This window comes from Columba livia, chromosome 10 (assembly GCF_036013475.1).
Source record: "Columba livia isolate bColLiv1 breed racing homer chromosome 10, bColLiv1.pat.W.v2, whole genome shotgun sequence".
Lineage (NCBI taxonomy): Eukaryota > Metazoa > Chordata > Aves > Columbiformes > Columbidae > Columba > Columba livia.
This window is the reverse complement of record NC_088611.1, coordinates 2,890,902-2,918,635: the sequence shown is the minus strand read 5'-3', so window position 1 is coordinate 2,918,635 and position 27,734 is coordinate 2,890,902. Positions and strand designations below refer to the sequence as shown.

The 27,734-nt window shown below is 42.2% G+C and overlaps 1 long non-coding RNA gene across 5 annotated transcripts in view; it reads right to left on the bottom strand.

Annotated features, from left to right (window-relative positions):
- Positions 1-1,284: 1,284 nt before the first annotated feature.
- Positions 1,285-27,734, bottom strand: part of LOC110355718 (uncharacterized) — a 58,778-nt gene continuing 32,328 nt past the window's right edge. For 3 of the 5 annotated variants that reach the window (XR_010474999.1, XR_010475000.1, XR_010475003.1), the window contains 4 exons: positions 21,317-21,392; positions 8,735-8,812; positions 2,254-2,366; positions 1,285-1,603 (listed from right to left, as the gene is read on the bottom strand). This is a non-coding gene — a long non-coding RNA (uncharacterized LOC110355718). The remainder of the gene's footprint in view (positions 1,604-2,253; positions 2,367-8,734; positions 8,813-21,316; positions 21,393-27,734) is intronic. The other 2 variants (XR_010475002.1, XR_010475001.1) reach the window with 1 other exon arrangement.

Genomic DNA, 27,734 nt, shown 5'->3' with positions numbered 1-27,734 from the left:
TTCCAGTATTATCTTATATATGTAACAGCATATGTAACCCCTGGAGAGGTGGCTGTAAGCTTCCCGGCAAGCTCTCACCACAGAGACCATGCTGCAGGCCAGAGGTCCACATGATCCCTGATATTTCTGTCCCGTTCTGCCCATCCTCCAGACCTGATGGGGTATAAAACACAGAACGTGTTTCTTAAATGACTATCAGTTACAATCATATCAGTGTTATAGCACCAGTCAGGGCTGTTTCCTTTAAAATTAAAACAATCTTGTAACGTGCCTTGAAAAATGAAGACATTCGGGGGACAAAATCTGGGCACCCTGCAGCTGAGTGGTAAAACCCACATTGCTGCAGTGGAAGTCGGTTGTCACATCGACTCTTCTGGTCTGGGGCAGAAAGGGACATTATGTGCATGGTACAGGGACCCCCTTTTGGGAGGGTAAGTGCTGGTTTGGGGTCTCAGCCCAGCTCAGTAGTATAGCTGATGTAGGTATCTCCAGCACAAGTTATGAAGGTTTTAATAATCATCTAGTACTTAGTTATACTATAATGTCTTATTAAACCTAAATTAAATGCAGATATGAAACATAAATGTGCTACAGCAATTTATGAGGGATCTCAGCAGAGAATATTTTTTTTCAGACACTGCTGTGAAAGTTACAGAATATCGGTTTCCGAAAGAGAATAAAATACTGTGTGTTAGTTGCCAGTTATTAGAGAATGGGTCTCTGGGATTTCCAGGTCTGTAACAAGCAAATTAACAATTTCCATGCCAGTACAGTACTGTGCCACCTGGAATCACCGGGCGCAGATCCCACTTCCTCCATGTGAACCAAGCTCTGGATGTGCAGAAGTGCTGCACGCACCCCAAAGGCTGCAAACGTTAGGGCTGATGATGCTTCTTTGGACCATCAGTGTTCGTATACAACATGTATGGATTTCCAGCACGCTGGATTGGTTGCAGTACCAGATTTGACACCAGGCTTCAAGAAAGCATGTTTAGCACTAAAAGTGTTGTTCTTTTCTCTTAGCACTTGTTTGCTGAATTGTGGTAACCCTAAGGACTTCGAGGAAAACAACAAAAAAAAGTCAGTAAGTGTTTCATTTTACAACCTGAATAGGTCCCCCAAAACCCAGTGGGATGGCTTGCACACTCAACCACAGCCTGAGCACTTCTGACAAAGCTCAAGACCATTTCAGACATAGCTTGAACCAGAAGCCACCATCCCCTGACCTGGCCAGTGATGAGCTGGGGTCTCCAAACCCTCCCACCCACCCCAGTTCAGCACAGTCCTACCCAGCACAGCTCCTGGGCACCAAAGGGCCAGCTTCTCTGCAAAAAACAGCTGGATGTGCTCACCCAAAAGGGACAAGAGCTGGAAAATGAAAAGGAAGAACATGGCAAAAGAATGGACACACTCAGCATCGCTGCTGGCTCCATCAGCTGATGAGAAACACCGGTCAGAGCCCCTCACCTTCCTGATGAGAAGCTGAGAACCTGTCAGGAGCGTTGTCACAGCCGAGCCCCGTGGAAGCCGTGCTGCTTTCCTTCAGGCCTTGGTTCCCCTCCTTCCCCAAGAGTGGTCACCACAGCGCCCCGCACTGCGAACCCTGGAGATGGGGTGTTGACAAATTCAGGAAAGCCATTCCCAATAAATGCCAAACATATCACACACCATAAGGTATCATTCGAGGACAGCATTGCATGTGTTACATGACCTTGGTAGAATTTACACCAACATTAATTTGCATTAATTTGAAATACTTACTGTGGGGTTGTTTTTTTTTTTAAAAAAAAGAAAAGAAGAAAAGCAAGGTTACAGCAATTTCAGCAAACTTACAAAGCTGTCAGCGACTGCAAAAGCTGAAGCTCATTCACACTGCAGCCAATTTTTGGCTCAGATGGGCAGGCTCTGAGGTGTGTGAGTTTCCCACTTCATTACAGTGGAACAGGTCATCACTCTTGCAACGTTTCCATTTTTAGGTGGAGCAAAGCTGTTAGCCGAGAAATGAGCATCATCTGTATCATCGTCAAGAAACAGCATCTACCTGAAACTCCTCAGTGGCTGAGAGGTAAGAACAAATTTTAGGGAAGACAGAAACAGCTAATTGGTCCAATGATGGTGCTTTATTTTAGGGTCATGCCAAATTTATTCTGCAGTCTGCACCAAAAATTAACACTCAACTGTTGGGTCCACGTGTGTATTTGCTAAAGGACCATCTCTGCTTCTAGTAATTCTTAAAGTAAATGTAAAGCTTACCTTAATCAGGCACTGTGGAAATCTGCTCCTGTACAGCCAGGGAAAGGTAGGGAGAAAGCAGCAGAGCAAGGACAAGCTCCTCCGAGAGCTGGTGTGGGCACTCTGGGTAGTTTCTAGAGGGGGAAAAAGAGACACTTTTCATTGACTACATGCTTTCTGCAGAGCAAATCAGTGCTAATGACTTCCTATCACTTACAAGACTGATGCATCTACGATTTGTTTCCAGTCCTGCACTTGATTAAAGGACACTCCACATCCAGAGCAATGTTGTTATACAGAATGCCTGTGTTATCAAATAATAAACTGTCACAATATTGGCTCAAGGTTTAGGAATTTTCTACTATAGGAAGATTAAGATGATTACAGTTCAAATAAGTACCATTTTTGACTAATTGTTTGCAGATATGGCATAGATGGCTTGCTTTGGAAAAGTAGTGTGATTTTACTTTACATATTTCTAGCTGAAATGTAGCTAAAAAATAAATGCTCAGAGCCCAAACTTGCTTAAATCTGTATATTTGCATTCATGCGAAGGCAAGCTGCACAGACAGAGCTGAAGAGCTGTCCCAGTGTGCTGGTCTCCCCTTTAAAACCGAAATAAAACAGCAGTTACCACATTTGATTCAATCACTTGGACTTAGATTTTATCATGACCACATGGGCAGCCCCTCAGATCCAGTTACAGACAACAGACTAGACATGTGAACAAGTCTTCCCTCTCCCTGCACCATACTCATAAGGATACAAGCAATTCACTCTAAAAACCTCCTAGAAGCTCTCAATGCTTTTTTTAACTATCAATATATGGAATGTGAGGAATTGTGAGGAACGTCACAAAGACCAGCATGTCTCTATCACTCGCTTCCTGTTGTCTGTCCACCAGGAGCCACCAGAACTTTTGCATTTCTTATAATACAAAGTGAAATGAATGTCATGCCTACATCCCACCTGAGACTGGTGAGGATCTGGGTTATAAACAGAGTTATTGCTACTTTCCACCCCAAAAGACACCTGGAGTGCTATTCTCCAATTTGGGCTTGTGGTTGCTGGTGACCTGTTCCCACCATAAATTGTCCTGCTGATGTCCACGCACAAGCACCATCTCCTCCATGGGCACTCGAGCTGCTCTGCAGCATGACCAGCAAAAGGCAGGGACACAGAAAACTCTTGGTTCTCCATTCCAGCTGAGTCAGAGGCTCAATATGTGACCTTCTGTCACTTGGTCTTCTTACGTCAAAACCAAAACTGAGTTTAAAACTAGAAACACGCTGACAACCAGATGCTCCATCTGAGCCAAACCTTTCTGAGTAAATATATTGCGAAGAGCACAAATCATATCATTTCAAACTTCGGGAATCTGTATATATTTAAATGTATACAAAATTCTGCTGTTTCTTGACAATAGGTTCATACCCTAGAAGAACAGAAATCCAGCAGACTGAAATTAATAATGCATTAGAACAAACACCAGTGCATTGTTTCCCATTTAAGGAGCTGACTGAATATAAATAAACCCTTACTCATATTCTGTGATGTAAATAACAGAATCCTTCTTACCCAGAGTTAAAATTGCACCTTTTCAGATATATAAGAAATAAAAATTATTTTCAAGAAGAAATCTGAGGAATTAGTCTTAAACTTAGATGCACCAGTGCTTTTGCTGTCAGTGTGCTGAAACCACTTAAGTGGAATGCAACTCAGTTCAAAACTCCTCCGGACGTGCCCAACATTTTAGGAAAAGGCGGAATTGGATGGGTGAAATGCAAGCTCAGGTCATTTCTGCTTTTGATGCTCTACGTAAAGGTACTTTTTCATCAAAGTGGCCAAATCATGTATTGCCTAAATATGCACTAGCATTGCCACTCACTAAGATTGGTTTTCCTCTTGCAGAATGCAAGAAGCACACGGTGCATGGAAACACCGACACACATTTGCCCAAAACAACAGCTTTTAGCTTCAAATCAAGAAAGCAGAACAAGGAGTGGGGATCGTGGACACTCCCTGAAATAATTTCCTTACAGACCCTGTCAGCTGGCACTGCAGCTCGGTGCTATGGCAATAGCAAGGACGTTTTCTACTTCGCCTCTTGGGCTTCTGCCTGTAATGGGAGTAGCTCATGACTATTCCAGTTCACCAGACAAGAGGCAGCTGAATGATTGCACATTTACCCATCTCCAGCAATAGCTCAAAATAACGCCAGAAAGAACCCTGGCAAATGTTTTAAAAATGTCATTTAAAAACCCTGAAATACAAAGGAAGAGTTTAATTTGATAAGCAGTCGCACGGTTCCAAGAAAAGAACGAAGGGTGCTGTACATTCAAACACAGCAATAAGATCGTTTTCTCTATAATTTCACAGTGAAGAAAGCTGGTTGCAAGGTAGATTACTAGCCACTTTATTTTTATTTTATTTATGAAATGTATAAGCCCAGATTATTTTACTATAATAATCACTGCAGCATACACAGCATTCGGAGTGAACAAGGGAAAAAACAGATCATAAAGTATTTTCCTTTGCTTATATTATCAGTTTGTGAAAACAACCATCTCATGAGCAGACCATTTTAAACAAACAGAATTTTATTAGTGTGCAGTACAGCAAATTGTGGTTATTTCTCACATAAATTCGTTACATGTCAAGCACTGATTTCCTTTTTATGTAAATGAAAGCCTATAAACTGATGCAATTACCCTCCACACATACATTAGTTTAAATGCTGGGGTGCTACGAAAGTCATTTATCTTTCGTACTTTCTGTTAGGCTGCAAGTCAGCTCTGAGGTTTAAATTTTGTTTAAAAGTTCTTGGCTAATTGATCACTTTAGAGATGCTTTAAACACAGGTAAAACACCGACAAAGACTTTTAAAGTAAGCTTTCTTAATGGATGAATTGCAACTATCCATCATTCTGCTCGCTACTTCCCTACCACCGTCCCATTAAACCTAATAAGTTCTATTAAAGCTGTTAACATGTGGCATCTGTTAATGGAAAGTGTATAACGCACAAGGCATAAGGGGGACCTGAGGGCTCATAGAAGTAAAGTTTGGAACAGAAAGACAAATTCTGCCCGTTGGTGAGGTTAATGTAACACCAGGCCCATGCTTTGGGCCTTTCTTGGAGACGATTCTAATGTAAAGCCTCGCCTGAGTGAAGGCAGCAAGGTGGGTTCACCATCGCTGTGTTTGGTGTGCATGTTCTATTTCAAATGCTTCAACAGACAAAACATAGAAGAAAAAAATATATATATATTTATTTTTGGCTTGAGAAAACAGTGTGACATATGACAAGCCTGGATCTTTGGGAGAGGCTGTGCTCTGTATTACTGAGATTAAGTTTGATCATTCCTGAAGGAACACAGAAATCTCCAAAACCTGGATGGCAAGGGCTGTAATCGTTGCTCTTAATATCTGCTCTTAGCTGATTGCTGACATCTTGAACGCATTGCTCTTTCTCTGCGCTGCTGTCATGCGGATGCCGGGGCAGATGGAGAGCACGCAGCGGCCGAGCAGGGACTGGCGGCTCCAAGGACTGGCGCAAAATCAAAAGCTTTGAACCGTTCCTGGTTTGTGAGAGCGCTTTGCTTGTTACTAGGGGGACTATCAGAACGTATTACAATGACCGAAGCCAGCCCGTGTAGTAACAGCTGTGAGTGTAATCCAAAAATTAGCTCATTAATTCACAGGAAAGTATTTTCTACTCGTCTTTCGTTACAAAAAATGTGCCTGCTTGTTAGTGAAATCTAGAGCTTTAACTGGAACCTTTAAAACATTAGCAACGCACATGTGCTTTGCTGTGCCTTAGTGGGAGATTTATTAAGTTTATTCTCTAATCTCTGTTTACAAGCAGAAATATGACAAACATAAATCATTTGAAATAAGGTTTCAAGCTACAAATCCAGTTTGCTGTTTTCCTACGTCATCGTGTTATTTCAAACCTGTAATTAATTCTTTTCTTTGCTGGCCTCTTCGTTTTTAAAAACAATTTCACTCCACTTGACCTTTGTATTTCTGGGAAAAACGTTCAAAGTTGGAAATAACTCGAGATGTTATCTGTTAGTGCTTATTTACCATACACAGCACACTAAACTTGAGCTGAAGCTTAGTAGCTCCAAAGAGATATAAGATGTGAGGGGGCAAAGCCACAAGCTACCAGTAGAAAACTATCACAGTGATCATTAGCGATCATTATTCAGGACAGTCAGGCTACTCTTTGAGTGGTGGCTCTTGTAAAATCCTCATATATTAAGAAAAGGAAAACAATAATGACACTTCACCAACTCTTGCAGAAAACCTACTCTATTGTTGCTAAAACATATTGTTTCCTATCACAGGACCAAACAGTGCAAGTGAGCATTGACACTGCAAATTAAATGCTTATACAGACCCAATCCGATGCATAGCAATTACCTTGCAAAACATTAACTAGTGTTTGTGCTATACAATGAATACCTTTCCATAACATGCTAAGTTGTATTTTCTTCTTTATAATGAGGAAATTCACAAATAAAATATTAGAGATCTAAACAATAAGGTGGTTTTGCGCTTCAAACAGGAACAAAATAGTCCTGCCTGCCTGCTCTGGCATTGTCTGCAATGTAATGAAAAAATCACCTTGGCATATCCTTTGTTTTACGGTCCCTTTCTCTTAGGTCTTCTCATCACCATCTTGCACAGTGCAGGAGCCATAATCCCATGTATTAATATTTAAGAATTCGATAAAGTTTGTTCTTTCTTGCCAATTTGCTGCAAAGCTTAAAATACGGCAAGCAAAATTTTACCGTCCGCTGCTGTTCAACCTCAGATTGTGACCTGTGGCACATCCAGTTTGATCTCAAGGGCCACCCCACGTTAATGTACAACAAATATCTGTTGGCCACTGGACGTGCAGCTGGGAGATACAGCTGCTGCTGCACCTACATATAACCTGGCTCTGGCTCTTCATAGGGTCATTTCAGTTGGAAGAGACCCTCAGGATCATCAAGTCCAACCATAACCCAACTCTAGCACTAAACCATGTCCCTAGGAACCTCATCTAAACACCTTTTATACCCCTCCAGGGATGGTGACTCCACCACTGCCCTGGCACTTGGATTCCCAGCTGAATCAGGTGGGAAATGTGCTGCTTTGGCAGTACTTGGCCAGCCCTTCCTTGAAGCCAACTTGAAGGAGCTTGTTTTGGTCTGCAACTCTAAAATGTCAGTCATTAAACCAGCCTCAGCCACCTTTCAGAATGAAAAACCTTTGATTGTATAATCAGCTTTTAATCGATCAATAAACTGAGGCGCACCAGCCCTCTAGCACAGCTCACTCAGGACCACACACTCATTAGGGATGGGAAAATGTTAATTAATGCAATAGCTCGATGAAAACGCAGATGCCCATGTGCACAGGGCAAAGATGCTGCACACTGTCCCGGTGCGTTACAGAAGGTGAACCAGAGTCTGAAAAAAAACCCCAACAAGCTGCAAATAACCATCAACTATAAGCTAGACAATTTAAAAGAATATGTCTTTCTGATCCTATAAGCACACTATCAGACTGGAAAACAGGACATGAATCCTTTCCCAGGGTGTGTGCATTTCTTCAGCTCCACATACTCAACTTAACTGGTCCACAACGACACCTCAACAAACTGCACATCTGTGGCCCAGCACCCCAGAGCAGAGGCCAAAGGTATTTTCTTTGGTTTACATTCTCTTGAGGAACAGCTGGTCGTCTGCCTTGAAGTGGGAAGAGAAAAGCTGGCGCAAAGCACAGAGGCCAGCAGCAGGACCACGGATCCAGAGCGAGGGCTCCGTATCCCATGGGACGGACGGGTGCGATGGAGAGAAACCTGCACCGCACGAAACCCAACGACACAAACAAATTGCAAAAGAGAAAAGAGATTGATCCAAGAAAGGCCAAGACAGAGAAGTATAGAAATGAGGAAACCTCATTTTCTCCGCCAGCCCAAGCTGTTACAGCTGTTAAACAGAACTGAGGAAAAAAAACAGCTGCCAGGGCATTTCAATGAGACTTCAGTTCTCATTTCTAACAGGTATTATAAGCTGATGAACAATGAGTTCCCATGAGGGGACAACTGTGGCAATTCTCTCACTCCTCTTTTTCTCTACACACGCCATGAGAAGCGCAGGAGAGGCGCAGAAGTGACCGGTCTAACGGGCTTTGGTGCTGCGGTAAAACGTCACCACGCTGCACGGCGGTGCCACCGCCAGCCTGTAACGTCACACACAGGACCAATGGGTATTTTTTACAGCGGCCCATGGAAAAACAACTATTGCAAAGTGCTAAAGCCCAATGGGACCCTGCTCCCACGGCAGACCCATGTGAGTGAAAACGTGTGCAGCAGCTTGAAAAGCCTTAAAAACATTGTGCTCTTTTTGGCTGCTCTTAGCCCACCTGCCCACCCTCCCTCCTCCTCCCCTCCAAAACAAGCACTTTTCAAAGCAGTGCCTTCTGACTTTATTTTTACAGAACTCTCACCTTTTACTGCAGCTTGGTGACGAACATGACAGCAGAAGCTCAGCGTGGTTATGCTGGTGGGTCTGCATCGGTGCTGTGCTGAAAACAGTGTTAGCAAAAATACTTCGGTTTTGACATTAAAGTGCTTAGGGGAAGAATAAGCACTTTAACACCTCTTCAGAGCTCAGTCTTTCGAGGTGCTGGGCACATTGGCTGTGACGCAGGCAAGCACTTTGACACGTCCTTACTCAGAGAGTAACCCTGTGCCTTCAAGCCCACAAACACTGACTGCTGGAGCAAGCACTGTTTGGGCACAGGTACAGAATCGGGCCCAACGCCCTGAATCAGAAGCTATTGTCATTGCTGTTAATTAATTACAATTATTGTCTTTACATTATTTTCTTGAACAGGAAAAAAATGTGCTCTTCACTAAGTGCATTACAGCAGCTTGATCACTGTCTTTGGAAGAACAGGACTCTACAGAGCTGGTAATCATTATATTAGAGCAATATCAGTTCATTCTGCAAGATGCAGTTTTATCTTTTTAGGATGTTTTGCCAGTTTTTAGCTGGAAACATATGGCTTAAAATGGCTGTGTGGGTTTTGAGACCTCTGCTGCCAGCTGAGGATCTGCTGAAACTTGTGCTTTCAGAAGTACCAGCCGTCTGGATCGGATCGGGAATAGGACAACAGCAGTTCTTTAGACTATTAGACTGTTATACCTCCAGCCTATGTTGCCCAGATACTAAATCTCTGCTTTGTGCTACAGGGGGAAAAAAGTTCAACTCTGGCAACGAAAAAATAATTCAAAGAAAAAATGTAATGCAGAAGGCCGACAATATTTACATTTAACAGATTGCAGCATTTTGCTTTTCAAAAGCCTGAGTCCAAGGTAATTAAAACTTTGGTGGCCTTTCAGTTTTTAAATTGCAAATAAAGGATAACAAAACCGAGAGAGTGAGGTCTTTCTCCAGCACATGTGGCGTGCGAGGCGGGTGCTGTCAGAGTTTGACAGGTGTGTGCCTGTGCGCGGCTCGGCTGCCCTCGCGCCGCGGGTCCCGTGAAACCCGAGAGTGTTTGTAAACAGTCTGTGCTTTCTCAAAAGTGCCCTAGAGATTTGTTACAGGAAGTCAAATTGCTCAAATCTACCTAATTTGGCACGATATGTTGAAAGCATGCTTGAGTGATCATAATTGCACTGGGACTGACTTCATTTAGCAATCTCGAGGCATACCTTTCCAATAACAACTGCAGGCGATATAAATTCAATCTCTTGTTTGTTTCTGAAAGTGATTAGCCTAAAAAATTTGGAATTTAAACACTCATAATTGCGAAGTGTTATTTATATTCTATTTTGATTTATTAAATAAAAAAAGTCCCCCCCTGTTTTTTTTTTTCCCCAGGAATGATTTAAGTAGCTTTGGAAAGCAAAAGGGATATCAAACAGAAATGAAAGGATAAAGATAATTCTCATTGCTGCTCTTACAAGGGCATTTTTTCCCCTCTGCAACCTAGAATATTTCAACTAGGCCATACAAGATTCTGATGCTCATCCCAAGCATGGAGTTTTTGCTGTGAGATACCTGTGGTTCACTAAGATTAAAACGATTTTTCTTCACATCTGTGCAGAAATACGTGCAAAGATAAACCCAATCTACTGTGCTGTACAATTAAAAGGACTGAAACGACAGCTAAAGGAGTCCTATTGGCATTCTGAGTATGATAATCAGTATTATTCTAGTCAATGGACTGAAGTTGGACCAAGGGTTGGACTTGATGATCTCTGAGGTCTTTTCCAACCCAGTCAATTCTGTGATTCTGTGATATGATGAACAAGGCTGAAATAAAGGTATTTCTTTAGTGCATCTATTTGATTTTTTGAAACCTAATCATCTAATATGCATTTGCATCCTTTTTATATTGGCATTCTCAAGAAACTGTTGGGACAAACTCCATGATGGGCAAAAAGTCTCTTGAAAGTGAATTCTGGGAAAATATTTGCAGAAAGAAAACACTGAATTCGTAAATACAGGCAAATACTCATGAAGACTTCAGCAGGATGCTGTCTCAAACAAGAGAAAAAGAAAAGAGACATAACTTGTGTAAAAACCCTGACTATCTGATTTCCAATTAACCAAAATACAGTGGACTCTTTCTAAAGTGTGCTCACAAATAGGCAGTGGAAAGAATTTAAGTGGAGATTTCAACCAATTTTGTTGAAAAGAGCAATTTCAAAAATTCAGAGAAAAACAGAAAAATCATTAGGAAAAAACCTGTTTGCCGAGAACATCTTGCTTGGCCCTACTCACGCACAGATCCATGTGTAGCTCTTGCTCTAATTAAAAAGAAGAAACGAGAGATGAAGCAAAGAAGTAAAAATCTCCACAAGGGTTAACGCTGTGGCTCCAAGCTTACACCAGCAGGAAGGACTTTGTTCTCCTCGCAATAAAACCAAAAGCTGAACATGTCTCTATTCCACACCAATTATCTTTATATCACAGAATCATACAGAATCCCAGAATGTCATGGGTGGGAAGGGCCCTGGAAAGCTCATCCAGTGCAATCCCCCCATGGAGCAGGAACACCCAGATGAGGTTACACAGGAAGGTGTCCAGGCGGGTTGGAATGGCTGCACAGAAGGAGACTCCACAACCTCCCTGGGCAGCCTGGGCCAGGCTCTGCCACCCTCACCACGAACAAGTTTCTTCTCCTCTTTCAGTGGAACCTCCTGTGTTCCAGTTTGCAGCCATTACCACTTGTCCTATTACTCGTTGTCACCGAAAAGAGCCTGGCTCCATCCTCCTGACACTCCCCCTTTCCATATTGATCCCCATGAATGAGTCACCCCTCAGTCTCCTCTTCTCCAAGCTCAAGAGTCCCAGCTCCCTCAGCCTTTCCTTCTTCTTCATATGCATCTTCCTCCTCTGCTCCTAGCCTGAATTGTCATTGAACTTGGCAAATTCTGTGCCTGCAGATGCACTGTTCAACGTCAGGAATGTTACATCTTGACCAACAGCACCTGTACACTCTTGACAGCGTGTTCATCCCTCAGAAAGCCAGGACACCAGCAACAGCCACCAGCAGAGCCAAGATCACACCCACCTGGACACTTCTGTACGGGATGTCCCCAACACGCTCTTCAAACCTTGCTAGGGCTGAGGACATGGACGGAGAGGCCGTTGTGCACACTAAAACTCAAGCTAAATCTGCCAGACATTTCCGAATCCCTCCAGGGCCCTGTGTCAGTGCGAGGGGCCTGGGTGGGCAACCCGCTTCCCGGTGCCAGCAGGTGCATCCAGCAGGGAACAGGTCACTTCAGGGGTGCAGGAACAGAGAAGGAATTTCTCAGACCCATCAAGCTTTACTTAAAGTTTACTTTGTTCTTGAAGTAACAAACTAACCAAATTGTCCCTAAAACAAAGCCAAGCCCCAGGGTGAGTCTGGTTTACAAAGGGTCTGTGCACAGTCTGTTTCTAAGTAGGTGGGACCTTCAACTACCTGAGCAAATAATTTAGTGCTATAATTTTGCCCGTTTCCCCTTCAGCAATACTACTGTTTACCCCAAACATCTCCATTTATTTTTAAACCAACACATTATTTATTTGATGGGAGGGAAGAGAACAGAAAGAGCGGCACAACCTGAACATTCATCATCGTTGTTTGTGCTCCTTGAAGGACATTGTTGAATTATTGCTATAAACATTCCACATTTGGCTAAATGTTGTTGATATAAACAAGGATTTTTCCTCATTAAGGTAATTTGGTGCAGTCTGAGAAACTGATTTATCAAGAGAATTAATTAAAGGCAGATATGATTTGTGGCTCTTTGTACTTGTAGATGTTTCAGCATAAACATCCCCATTAAAATTAAATTACTGCTAATCTGCTCCTGCTAACAACAGTTTTTAAATACATTTCACATATGCAGACACGATGCCCTTTTTCAAGCTGAGCTGTGCAGCAGAGCGTCCCAGGTTCACAGTTGTCATGGTACGGAGATGGAAGAAGAGTTCTGCAGATGTGTTGTGTGGTGTGTGGTACCTTCACACCAAAGGTTTGCTGGTTTGGGGGGAGGGCAGGTGAAAATTCTATTTTCTCCTTCAGTTTTCCCATGAGGTACAGATTTAAGAGGACTGTCTTGGGTTTGGGGAGGACGTAGCTAAGAAATTAAGATCAATATCTCTCCTTCTCTCGGGTCTGGACTTTATGGACTGCCACAGAGGGAGGACACAGATCAGATATCAGTCAAACCAACATCCCCTAAGTCAGGCAAGATATGTCCGTAGTACCTTTGTTCAAGGCTCAGTCCTTTTATATATAATATTTCCTAGCCTTTCTCCTCTCAAAAGCCTACAGAAACAAGAGAAAACAAAGAGACACAGTGCTGGATTATGTCCTCCTCATTGGACCTGGCCTTTTGCAGATGAAGTTCCTTCAGGACACACATGGGTCACCCATGGGTGCAGCTCTTAATTTCTTCTGAGCTGGAGGAACCCTGATACAGCAACACAGACCTGGAGCTGTGGGCCCCTCTGAGGCACCCTCAGGACACCTGACAAGAATGGTTCTAGAAACTTATGCTTATGGACCCTAAGTCTACAGGTTCCTCAGTCTTTCTTCTGTATAAACTCCATCAGGTCACTTCTCCTCCCCTTACAAGTGGCCCTCAGAGCACATCCACAAAGCAAAACCAAAGCACAGATCTGGCCCAGGATTCCCAGGTCAACTTTATGCCAGTGGCTCTGGCTGGCATGTGAAACAGGCAGTGGCATCAGTTGTCCCAGCCTGCCTGAACACCAGGTCTGTGCCCAGGGGGATACTGATTAAGACCCTGTTACCATTGATTTTGTTTCCCATTCTTGCTGATGAAAACTCGCAAATGAAAGTGGTGTCCACCCCTGCTACGAATGTAGCAGTATTTGCTCCTTAGTTCTTGAAAGTCAAGGGGTCCCCGACCTTGCTTGGATTTAGGACATGCTGATTTGCACACTCTCACATATTGGTTCAAATTCCAGAGTAAAATGATCGTATCATACCCATTTTCTCACCTGCCAGCAATACAGAATATAGTTTGATAAAGAAAGCAAAGACTTCTAACCTTGACAGAGAAAAAAAATCAAGCATGAAAAGAAACAGGGTAGAAGAGCAATTGATCCTAGGTCATGGAACTACACCTCATGTCATAACTAACAGCCTCTCAATGATTGCTGTTCAAAACACAGATGAAAATGCCTGAATTTATCTCCAGTCAAAGCAAACAGGCATTTTGTGATTCAGGAGAAGCCACCTTTCTGTTGCCAGTCTTAGTGATCAATCCTGTAAAGATGCTGAACATCTTCAAACCACTGCTAACTGAGTCTGCTAATCACAGTGTTCAGCAGCTCACAATCCATGCCCATCGCAGAGCAGAGTGCATATTTACAAATCAGGCCTTTGGGAAGCCTAGATTAGGCTCAGGACAACTTGAAAGGAAAGATAAGAAAGCTTAAGGGACTCTTCCTCTCTTGCAGCAGACAATGAATTGGCAGTGGAGGCTCCAGCTCTGGTCAAAGAGAAGGGATAATGTGATGATGAAGTAGGTCTTAAATCATTGTGATGTATTTAATGTCACTCTAAAGAAGATCTAGAGATGTAGAGAGAAAACAAAGTATCAGTCAAAATAATCAGGCGAATTTGGGAATGCAGTTGGTTGGTTGGATACGTAGTTTTTTCAGCACAAAACTTTCATAGCTTTTAAAGGGTCTTTTTATGTTGTTCATTTAAGTGACAGAGCTGTTGTTTAGCCAAGTTATTTATCCAGTTTTGTGATTTCATCTGTCTCACAGAGGAGTCTCATCAAAAGCATTTTATTTTCCAAAGGCAGAACAGGGTTACATGTTGCTAAACCAGGAAACTACAAACAGCTGTGGGGACTCCGGTGGCCCTGCCAAGGGAAGCAAAGTCCTTCCCTGGTCTCTGTCACAGAACAGAGCTTGACACGTGTATTCCAGCACCAGAATATGATCCAGTTACAACAGTGACACTGGAGTCAGCATTACGGTGGCACCCAAAGTCCCCGGCTGAGGTATGGTGGGCATTAAACACACGGATACTCCATGTGAGTGCTCTGTGGTATGTGTCTGAGACACTTAGGGGATTGAAAGGCAGAAGCTGGATCTCTGAGAGGCAGGAGGAGAGCAGAGATGCTCCTTCAGAATCACCACCGTGCGGTGCAGGACCAAGAGGAACATCTGGGATGCTGCAGGGAAGCAAACCAGTCCCACGCCAGAGCTGAATCCAGTCTCCAGAGTCCCCTTTTGGGCCAGTCTCCATCTCTAATAATTGAAATAAAGGCAATGAAGAGAATACATCACGCTCTTCTATTTGCAGTTTCAATTTCACATCTTCTGACATAAATCAGAGAGATACAAGACACAGGGGAACATAGGGGAAGAAAAACTCCTTTTAGTATATACCTTTTCAGGAGTGAGTACTCCTCAGGGTATACACACACAGCTGAGGTACCACTGTGTAGAAAAAAAACATAACATTTCACTTGGAACTCATTAAGTAGGAATTCATTGTTTTTTTTTGCCTTCATGCAAATATTTATTTCAGGGAAGCATGCCTGCATATGTACCATTTGGGAGGAGAGAGGAAGAATGAAGGATTTATCTCCTAGAACTTGAGAAGATACAGAAGTCATGTTGTTCCTATACTTCTCATAATGGTTGGCTGTCAACAGCTGCATTAAGTGGGCTGCACCCGTTTCGAGGATGGAAGCTGTCATCAAAATGAATTAGAGGCATATTTGGCCATAGCTGGATTTTATATTCTGCTGGCAATTCACTGTCTGTCTGGCACGCTAATGAAAAGTAGGCTGGGAAAAGAGGGCACTAGCGCATAACAACACAAAGTATGTAGATTGTTTTTCCTCTTCATAAGGCAACACTCTGAGTTTTTACAGTCATTTAAGAGACTTTTTTTTTTTTGGTATATAACCCACTACTGAAGACCAGTTGTCATCCTAAATCTTAACTAGAGATTATTTGGAAAGCACGATTAATAGCTATGAGATAACACCACATCTGCAAAGTTGGATAATTAACAAGCAATAAACAATGTACTTGGGACTGCAAACACATGTGTCTCCACTTTAAACTTCACTTTAAAACAGTCACAAATCCTAATTCACCTAGAACGCCAATACATGGCCATAATAAAACACAAATATGAACAGACATGATTTTTCTCACACCACTTCTGGAGAATGGAAAAAAGACAAATAAATCAGATGTCGGTCTATACCACACCTCTCCAATACCATAGCTGTCTTTGCTGTGAGTGGTCTACAGTATAGCCTGGAGAAATATGCAAATCCCACAGTTTATTGGTGAAACACTGTCAAAGGACCTTCTCCAGCATTCACAAGCACAAGAAATCCTTGCTGCTGTTCCCAAGGCCACAAGAAGGGAGATGTGCAATAGTGACCGCACACAAGGAACAGCAATGAAGGGGACGGGTTATCGGGGTCCAGGTGTCCTTCCCTCCTCCCTCCACTATTACACCTTATACTGCCATCTGCTACCTGCCTCCCATGACGGACTGAAACCAAGGAAACTGTACAAAAAATCTGCTTATTTACTAGGAAATTCTCTGCTGTCCTGTGCTGGCTTGAATCAGGCTTCTAGGTGCCCAAGTACACAGAAAGATCACATGAAAAGTGTCTACTTACAAGAAATATTTGTATATTTTAAAGTTATTTTTAAAGCTTCAATAATGACTGTTTTAAAATGCAACAGAGAAAAAGGTGGTTTATACATGAGGGTATTTATTTTATGCAGGTATAGCCAGTTTTCTGCGGTAAAGAAACAGTAGCGCATAGATACCTCACCAGCAAGAAACGGGTAAGAGGGGTAAATGCCTATTAGATTAATATGTATTTTTGTTCATTTTGACCCCAAAATGCTGACCCTCACTGACTGTATCAGTGTAAATCACCACAGCACCCAGAAGTGGCAAAGAGCAGATCGTGTGCTGTCTGCAGGCTCGGGGGACGAGTATTCACCTTCACAGCTCAGTGGCAATTTGCTGTAGGACTGTGGTCCCACAAGGGCAGTACATTTCCTTCCTCTGAAAGTGCAAAGCTGTTCATCGTTTTCATAAGAGTACAAAACACCCACATATTTTCTTAATCCAACAAGCTGCCTGTTGAGAATGCAAATTCCCTGTATAGAAAGTTGGACAGCTCAATCATTCTGACCTCCTCTGCAGAGATTTGAAGACAAATCTGTAACAAGGCTTGAGTAGATAAATCTCATATGCTATCACAAAAATAAGCCAACACTGCCCTCCTAATTTTTCTTACTAAATTGGTCCATCTCTTAGCGCAGTTTCGTTGTTCAGTAAATTGTGGCTGAGCTCACCAACACCACCGTATGGAAATGATACCCAAAAGGACAGGATTTTTCTCTCTTAGTCTCAGTCCTACAGCCCTTGCCCATCTATTACCCCTAAGTTTGTGTGCATGACACAGTGACAAGAGCCCAGTGCCACCTCATCCTTCACAGTGCCCAGGACAGTTCCACAGTGCAACGTGGATGCTGTGGAGTGGTGCAGAGAAAATTCTGAAGCATTGCACCAGTGTTTTGCAGCCTTCAGACCTGTCTGCAGCTCCTGAATGTGGTTGCGTATATGAAATTCATTTCACATTCTGGCTTTCAAAGTGAATGCAACCTACTAGACTTTACAGGTTGCCCTGATCTAGAAAAACAACATGATGTGCAAAACCAATAATTCAACAGAAGTCTAAGGAAATCGATAAACGTAACTACTATGCTAATCAGTCCAGCATACAATCAATAACTGGCTATGCACACAAGGCTGTAAAACTTCAGCACCTCTGGGCTCCTTCCATGCAATTCATCCATCCTTCAGAAGCAAGAACTCTAAGAGATGAGATGGATAATTCAAAGCAATTCAGTAAATCACAAAATCATCCTAAATTTGTCTGCTTGCATTTGTGAATCACCACCCCTCACTCCCCTTCCTTCTAAATTAACCCCATCAATTAATCCTACATGAAACAAGCCATTTTGCCTTTGAGTCTCTTGAACCAGAAGTAAAAACCTTTTTGATCCGTTGTATTTGATCTCAACCAGCCCAACTGCAAATTTGAGCATAAGCTACACCATTTAGACTTGGAGCAATTTTTCCCAAATCCAAGAGTCAGCAGAGAGCAAAGGGAGGTGTTGGGTGTGCAGGTCACCTCTCAATGCAGATGAGTTTATTGAAATCCCAATGAAAAGCTACTGTTGTGCAGGAGGCGATTTTCAAGTGTTAATAAAGCAGCTGGTTTTGCCAAGCAACACCCCAGCTCCCAAGACCGTAATAAATACTTGAGCATCCTGCCAAATTTCAGTGTAAACAATAAAGCATTTTCTGTTATCAGAGCATGAAAAACACCCTTGACTAGTATAACTCACCCCTTAACTTTAATTCAAGGCACCCCCCAAAATCATTATCCCCTGGAAGGCCGGGCTCATTTAAGCAGGCAGCAGCCCAGCCTGGCTGGGGCGAGCCCGAGGCCTGACATTAATAAGGTGTTCTATGCCTGAAAGACCATAAAGGGAAAAATTTAACTAGGTGTTATAACAAGGGGATATGAAGTGGCACAAAGTGTGTAAATGTCACGAGCTTGCTACGAAACCTCTATGTTAAAAGTCTTCCTCATCTTAGCTCCTCTGGGTAAAATATTTTCCTTCTGCTGCTGCTCCCTTTAAAATATTTTGATAGTGAGAGTGAAAATGATAATTTCAGTGGCGGGTATGCTGGTAGGTTTGTGGGAATGGCAGCACAGATCGCAGCACTGAGGAGGAAGAGGGAGTACATTGCATGATAACCAAAAGCAAACATGTATTGCTATTAAAAGCTGTTTACAGAGTGCCACAAGTGTTTCAGATACAACATAAACCCTGTTTCCTACCACCAGCATTTACAGCCTCATGTTTAGGCTTGTTCTTAACTTTATGCACTTGGTAAACCCGTGGGACTATTCCCACAGATTAATGCCTGTAGAGCTGGGGGGCTGTGAGCCCAATCCAGCGAGCCTTGGACCCATCGCCCAAACGGAGGTAATTGCTGTACTAAACACTGCATTAGGCAGGTACCAACGGAGAAATGCAATGCATTGCAATGCATTGCAATCCTCTGCTATGGAGATGTATGAGATTATATTATATTATATTATATGTATCACATTTCTGGAAAGAAAAGGTGGAAAGTAAAAGGAAGTTGTGGGTTTTGGTTTGTTTTTTTTTTGTTGTTGTTTTGTTGGTGGTGGTTGGTTGCTTGTTTATTTGAGGTAACACATTGGAAAGAGAATTTTGTTGCAGAGATAATGTGTTGAAGATTGAAGATGATGTGACAAGATTGCAGGCATGTCCCTATGATGTTTTATAGCAATTCTTGGGATCAGCTTTAGTTCCTAATGCCTGGTACAACCAGAAACGGCAGTTTAAAATTGCCAGGAGACCTCCCAGCCTGTTCCTCCTCATCCTGCACTGCTGCAAGGACAAGTCCCACAGAGCAGAGGCCCCTGCCCCTGTGCAGCCATCTCACCCACGCCTCAGGCCTGTGCCAGCTGCCTCCGAATAGCTCTGTGTTTTGCACCCAGCCTTATCTCCACTGCAGACAGCAGTATGAATAGCTTCACGTCATGTTTTCTTGTTAATGAGAAGAGTGCTGAAGTGCTGTGCCGAGCACCTTCCCCCAGCCCTGACACTGTCATTGCTGCCTGTGATGAATTAGGGCAGTGCTTGAACCTAAAGACCAGCAAATTAACAGTTAATTAGGAGTTGATAAATAGCAGAGTCACACAGACCCTCTGATTTAGCTTGTTTTCAGCTGCTGCCCTTCTCCCATATCTTGAAACAGCAAGTGTTTATGTGCTTGTAACAAGTGCCTGAGTGGGCCGCCATGTCTGGGCTTTGTCAGGGGCCTGGATGGCTCTCCCACCACCCCCTCCTGCTCCCGCTCACTTACACGACTCTACTTGACACAGCAACTTTATCAGTATTTATCCTTGTGATAAAGAGATGTGACAGTGCTTTCAGGGAGAAATTAGACTCTGTGGTGGTGGGGAGGGAGGGGAGCATGTAGCATGAGCTCAGTTCTGGGCTTGGAGTTTCCTTTCACAGGGACTGATATCTCATCTGACCACATCAGACAAACTCATGACTCTGAGGAAGGGTATTTTACACAAAGCTATGGGAACTGCAATTTATACCTCCTCTATCCAATGACAGTTTTCCCAAACTCACTGCAAGAACAACTCTATTTTGGTGGGAGCAGCTTTACTCCATCTACCTTTAATGACGTCCCTATGTTGGCAAACAAGACACATAACCACACACGTAGTTGTATGCGGTGCTTTTATTTCAACGCTGGGAAACCAGGGGTTCGCACCTCAAAGCTGGTTTCTAACAACTGACTCAGAATACACCATATTTATACAATTTGGTCACATACATATTCATTACAATTCTTGACAAGCATTAACATATCCCACACCTATTCTAACACAAGCTGTCTATGTAAGTGATGCTAAGTAACATTCGCATGTTTATCAGTTATTTCTAAGTTACCTGTTTTAAAAGAATATATCATAAATCTATGTCAATTTTAAGAATAGGGTTTGGTTACTAAATACAAGAATCCTGTGGTTACAAGGTCTGCTTATACAAAGATTCTATGGTTACAAGGTTGGTTGCTACCTTAATGTTTTCCCAAACTTGGTGAAAACCCTGGATAGAGCATCTTAGATTCAGCATCCCAGATACAGCATCCTAGATACAGCTCACAAAAACTAATTCAACTATAACACCTGTACACTTCACCTGGAGCCCGACAGCCTCTTTTATGTCTTGACACTGCTGATGGATGCAGGGAACCAGGGAAGGTTAACAGCAAAATAAAATTAAAGGATAAAAAAGTTATATTTGGTTAAACCTGCACAGGATTGGAGATGCTGGACATTCACAGGACCACCTTAGGCCCATGAAGTCCATTAACAATGGCTATGTGAATGGTTTAGGTGTATCATAGAATCAATCATAGAATAATTCTGATTGGAAAAGACCTTCAAGATCATCAAGTCCAGCTGTTAACTCAGCACTGTCAAGTCCACTTTTAAAAGATGTTTCTAAGAGCTTCATCTATATGTCTTTTAAACCCTTCCAGGATGGTGATTCCACCACTGCCCTGGACAGCCTGTTTAGGTTTTTTTTCCTTATGAACAGGAAGCTGAAATGTATGTACCCGTATCTGAGTGAAATAAGCAACATTGCCTAGATTCAGCTGAAAACATTATCTATGTCCTTCAAAAAATGTCCACCCAGTTGGAGGCAGCATTGCTTACATTTCTAACTCCGTAACATCACTGGAAGGAGCAATGACAAGTACTCCTGGGGGAAAGAGGTGCCTCAAGATGGAAGGAAAGCAGAGTGCAAGGTCTAAATTGGCAGGGGCTAACGAGAATAAGCCACTCATCCTTCTTTTAAGAAGGCTCTGCTCCAGCCAAGTGAAAACACTTCACCTCCCATTTTTTGACCCATTTTTACTTACCTGGTGGTTTTCTGTCTCTGCAGGGTATGGGGCCTTCAACAGTTTACATACGCTGCATGGCGTGTTCCAGGAGTTACTAGATGTGACAAAAAGAATAGACCCAACACATTACTTTTAATTTGAAGGGGCTGTACATTCATGAAGCAGGATCTAAAAGAACTCCCGTTAATAAATACATGAATCAACAAAATCCCTCAAGTGCCTTAAAGGTGATTAAACATCCACTCAGATTAAATTAAGTTCACTGTAGCTTTTACACATTTATTTAAGTGACTTGACTAGGTTTGTTTTCCCTTGGAAAAAAGAAACTGTGTCACATTCCTATAAGAACATTTCTTCTCTCAATAAAGGCACATTCAATCAAACCCAGAAACCAGCATTTAAATAATATTATAGCTGGGCTTGTACCAACAAGCAGAATAGGCTGCAGAGAGAGACCAATACCACCTTCCTCCCTGGTCCTATTTAATAAAAAGAAGGGCACTACTGTTAAACAGAAACACTTTGCCAGTTTTACTTTGGGAGTCTCTGTGGCTTTAGATTTCTAACACTTGGCTCTGAGCACCACGTAATTGTTTATTGTATTAGACTTCCATGTTTGGAGATGTTAAACAAGATGGAAGCTTATTTTACAAGTTATTAAACAGTTATCAGTCTCTGAGGTAAATGATCATGTGCAAATATTAATATTCATCCTAAATAACGGGCCGGTGGTAAATGGAGTATTTGTTATCCCATTAACGTCCATCCTCACTCACTGGCAATATGATGGAGGAACTGGGTCACTTCAAATGAAAACCTTTATAGCGATAGGTTTCATTTACCATCCGTGCTCAGAAATGTGACAATTAAGGACCTGAAATAAAATCCAGGCTTCTGAAGGAAGTAGGAAATCCTTTTGCAGATGGCAAATGGACTTTGAACCAGGTCCTGTAAGTAAGAACTGATCAAGGAATTCTCAGGGTTTTGTCTTGTTCCCATTCAGCAGCATCCTGTAAAGCCTTTCATCAGCTCTTCTTCTTCCCCATAGAGCATGTTAGTAAATCCTTCTTAATTTTTCCAAATAAGAAATTGAGTTCCTAGTATCAACAGCTAGAAAAAAAAGGGTTTGATCTGGCTGTATCTGACTATTTTGTCCTATTTCTGTATCTAGAGCACACACACGGCTTTAAACAACAGCTTTAAACTCATATTTATGTGTCCTCAAGATTCCACATCAGTTCTTTGACTGCTCTCTGGGATTTTGCTCCAATTAGATGCCTTCAAGAGGATGTCATCGTTTAAGTTTTGAGCTGACAGTAGTAAACTTAATCTACAGTTATCTTATTAATTGTGTATTCTCAGAGGATTAACATTATTCTGCAGCACAGACCCTAAGTGTGTGTGGGAACAACTGGTGGTTATATTTAACCATGTAATTTGGACTCCCTGTTTAAGTAAAGGAAACAATAATGGTGGCCTTAATTGCAGAAATTACCAGTTACTTTGTGTTTGACATGTGCTTAATGACTGGGCGGATGGAAACACTAAACCTAATGCCACTTGGCAGACAATTGGAATTGATAATGACCTCTATAAAAGCCATTGATGGTAATCTGTTATGAACAGATTTGGCTAATTCCAAGCAGAAGTGGTATATTACTTAGCTGTAGGACACAGCCTCCATCAGATAGACAGTAATGGGGAGTACTCACATATCATTTGAAACAGAAACACAGATCCTGAAAGGAAAACCACGAAGTATTAAGAGGCGATGTTGTTTCCGTCACTCTTTTTTCTTTTTTTTATAGACAGTTCTTCCTTTCAAGTAATAATCCACTGAATATTATTATCTGCCTTATATTATCATGTATAACATATTCATGTAGTACTTGTGCTACCTACTCCCCTGTAACACTCTTCCCAAGGTTGTGAGGAAGTATGCTGATGTGCTGCTTTACATAAAAACTGGATCTCTCCCCTCCAGCAGGAAAGAACCCACAATAAAGCCAAGTTCTTATGTTTGGTGAAGTTGCTTTTACTAGAAGAAACGCCTTAGAAGGGATTATTGTAGGACTGATACTGAACAGATCAGTGTCAGTGGATGTACCGGGTGAATTCTCTTATGTGAAGGCATGCAATAGAGCTTGCCCAAGACTATCTTGTTTCTTTGATTTCTGCCTCCCCAACAGCTTGGCCAGTATTTTGCTTTTTTATTCTTCAAAATTATCACAGCAGATACTTTGTTGTAACCTAAACAAAGCCATAGCAGAATGTGATGTTTTTGAGGAAATGTGTAATCACTATTATCACCTTTCCTTGTCTGTTTTGTAAAAGAGCTCCTATTTTCCTGGGCAAAACAGCCTACCCAGTACTTCAATAGGTTCCAGCTTTACCTTGGGATTAGTTAAATTCCCCTCCTATGTGAAATAAGGAAACCAGAGGTGGAAAGCCATTCTGACGCTCATGCATGGTTCTCTACCCAGATTAACCAGGTCAGGGCCAACAAACTCACTGGATGGCATTGCTGTCCTTACACAAAGAGTATATAAGTAAGTCTTGGAAGTCTGTGGTTGTTATAGAAAATAAAACACTTGTCTTTGAAGGGCAACAGGATCATTAGTGTGAAAAAAAACATTTCCAACTGTTCTGCTAAATACTAACTACTGACAAATATAATACTGTTTTGTGCTGAAATTCTGAGCACCTCTATAACCTCAGACATGGGTTTAGATACACAAACGTAAAATGCAAAAAAATCCTTCATGTTTCTTACGCCTTCATCCTCCACCTGAAGATTTGGGGAAATATTTTGATAGGCAGCTCTGGAGTTTGTTCCAGCTTTGCTGCTTTGCTATTTTGTCACTGGAGGCAAATAAAGATTTTGAGATTTCATGCAAAGGACTGGCCTTGACCCTGTGCCTTTGCAACACAACAATACCCAGAACTTGCGCTCATTCATTGGCAATTTCAACTATTTCAGAAGGCACAGAAACCACCTGTTGGCGATGCAGCTAAGCTGATGCTGCTGTAAAACTTCCAGGAACAGCTAAATGACTTAGACGATTTTGGAGTCTAGTACAGGAAACTTAGGTAGACAAGTCACAGAACCAACTTCTCATGCTCTGTTTGCAATATCTATAAGACATTAACCTGGTAAGTGAAGAAAACCATATGATAAACCCAAAATAGTTTTTATGTCACAGTAGAAAGTCAAGGTAGCATTTTGATTTAAAGTGAAGTGGATTTAGACATCCACCAGGATCTAACTACCTTATGTAAAAGCCACTTAAAACTTGCATAAGCCTTTAACAGCTTCTGTGCAGCCAACGGGATTCAAACAGCACACAGCAACAGATGATGTACTGTAAATGTGTAGAGAGGGGCTTTCATGAAATAAACGTTAGCCAAACGCTCATGTTACTGCAGAGAACCATATCCTGCCTTACATCTTATTTCAGTGCTCTCCTTTCTGTGGAACAGTCAAATTTGGGTGTTATTCATTGGTTTGAATAAGCACAAATCAGGATTAGCAGATCCAGACCAAGCAACAAAGAGTGTCACAGAAGAAAAAGAAAACCATTAGGTGGTAAAGAAAAACTATGAGCAGCCACGTATATACATAACTAATTATCTCTCAGGACTTTGCCCTGATGTGCAAGTGCGATGTACTGAAATCCTGCTCTTGCGTCCCAGCTGTGCGCTGAGAGCACTGCACAAGGTGGTCCTGGAGTCACTTTCTAAAAGTTGGACCTTTATCTCAACAGGTAAGACAGTGCAAGGCTGATCTCAAGAGCTGTTGAAGTCAATGAGGTAACAAAAGCACACCTGGAAGCACATACACATTTCAGCTGTGACTAACTCAAAGCACTGAAATGGAAAAATGTTTCACTTGATATTTTCTTCCAGCCCAGAGGTGGGAGGACTGTCAGCCTCAACATGCTGAAGAGCAAGGGCCGGAACAAAAGTGAGATTATACTACAAAGTAGGACTCCAGATAGGAGCCTTGCTTGTGGCACCCACGTGGGGATACATAAGGGATGAAAGAACAAATTGCTCTTTTAAGTAATACCAGATTTCACTCAGGAAGATCGCATCACCAAAATGCTTTCTATTAAACACACTGATGGAGCCAACACTGGAAAGGACAAGCAGAAAATGCACTGAGCAGAAGAAAATTAATATACACTTGCTTGCTTTTCTTTATTGTTCTTGTGACTTGCTACAAACCTCTTGGCCAATTTTTCTGCATTGCTATAACTTTAGAAATAAAAAAGCTTGATTAATAAGAAAGATTCAGAGTCATATTTCTGTCTAGTCCAATATACATCACTAGGTACAACCATCTTTCCCTAACACACAGGGAAAAATGTAAGTTAAAAGAGTTGCCAGGAGGGGGCCAGAGGAAAATACAAGTTTTCAGTGACAAACTTAGCATGGAGATGAATCCTGGAATATAATTATAAATATAAAATAAATAAATATTAAGATGGTCCAATACAATTAAATAAAAACAAATTTATTCTGTCTCAGATGATATTTTTTTCTTGTGCAACAGATGCAAACCAACATCTCTTCTGGATAAGCAATGATATTTTTGTGACCAACCCAACAGCATGTCTCACTCGTTGGAAATGCACTAAACTACAATCAAAGATGTTACCGGCAAGACTTGTAACTAAACATTTAACATATATTTTAAAATACTACTGTAGGTTTTGGTGATTTTCTGTGTTCTATATTGACAGGCTGTAATCAAAATCAATTGTGTCCCCCCCCCTTTTTTTTTTCTATCAAACTGCTTGAAAGCTTTACTTTTCTCATTTGAGAACCGAGATTTACCAAGCGTAGTCCTACATATGTTCCAAAGAAGTAAGTCCCCTCTGCACAGAAACCCACCTGGTTGCCCTCAGAAGAAGTGATGCTCAGAGCCCCTTCAAGGTGCTCCTGGACCACCAGTAAGCCTGGGAAGATCCACCAGTTCCCCCACAGCCTCTGGCCAGCTTGAGGCAGCTCTGCCATCCCCTGGTGTGGCAGCTGGTCCCACCTGGCAGCACAATGGTCCATGAGGTTGGAGCTCAACAGGGACCTACCTGCCAGCACCAGCTACATCCTGCAGCAGCAATTCTACAGCAAAGAATTTGTTAGGCTTATACCTCAGCAAGATCAGCTCTGTAAAAGAGATCGAGCTTAGGATGGTTTTGGCTTTCAGATACTACCCTGTTTCCCTGAAAACAAGACAGGGTCTTATATTATTTTTTGATGCAAAACTTACTACTTTTTTACAGATATAGTTGCCTGGACACTATTTAAGTTGACTTTATGAACTGTAACTAGGGCTTATTTTTGGACTAGGGCTTATATTTTGAGCATCCTCAAAAATCCTGAAAAATCATGCTAGGGCTTATTTTTGGGGTAGGGCTTATTTTCAAGGAAACAGGGTGGCTAATCCCTCTTTGCAGATGCACAGTAATCTTAAGATGAGCAACCCTCCTCTATTCCAATGCACAATAAAACATATTAGGTTAAACCAGCTTCATTGTGCTTTAGAGTGAAAGGTCATTTATCGCATGGCCCTAGCAGAAAGGAAATAGCTACAGAGAGTGGATTCTTCAGCTGACTCTCAACTCTACACTTGTGTTTGTGAGATAAGGAACATCACCAGAAAGTCAGCACTTAACACAAGCCTATTTACTTCACACCAGAATGGCTTAAACCTAAATGAAGTGTCCCTGCCCATGGCAGGGGGTTGGACTAGGTGATGTTTAACATCCCATCCAACCCAAACTGCTGTGTGATTCTGTGTGGAGAAGCAGCCAAAGACACATGGTAACTGCTGCATGGAGAGTCCTCTGCCCTGGAGGCCCCATGTCTGGGCACCTTTCCAGGGATGTACTGTGTCCACAGGTGATGCTCCCTGACCTCCTGGTCCAACCGCTAAGATGCGATGTGCAGATAAATAACAAGATGGACTGTAGTCCTGACAGTAAACTTCAGGCTGGGGCCTAAATAGAGATGCAAATTCATCTAGGAAGAATTTCCCTAACAAATATGCTTCAAATGTGATTACCTACAAGGTTTTTATTGTTGCTTTTAAGAACGAGCACTGCTTTATAAACACATTTCTGACTGTGCTGTAAGTAAGACGTGCCGAGTGGAAGTTTGCTGTAAAGTAAAGGGAGTTGAGAATTCGTTGTGAAATGCAGGAGAGATTCCCCCGCCTCATTCCAGGCAGGAGCCAAAGTCTAGTCTTCGCCTAAGCCGCAGGCAGTGAGATCCATTGGCGGCAGCAGCCAGCAAGTGTGCTGGAACCCAGCCGGTGACACTGCAGCCTCATTGAGTGGGGCACTGGATAAATACACAAGCAAATTCCTTGTTTCCCTTCAAAGCACCCAATTCTAAATAATCTTCCAAGAAAAAAAAAAAGATCTAAAAAGTA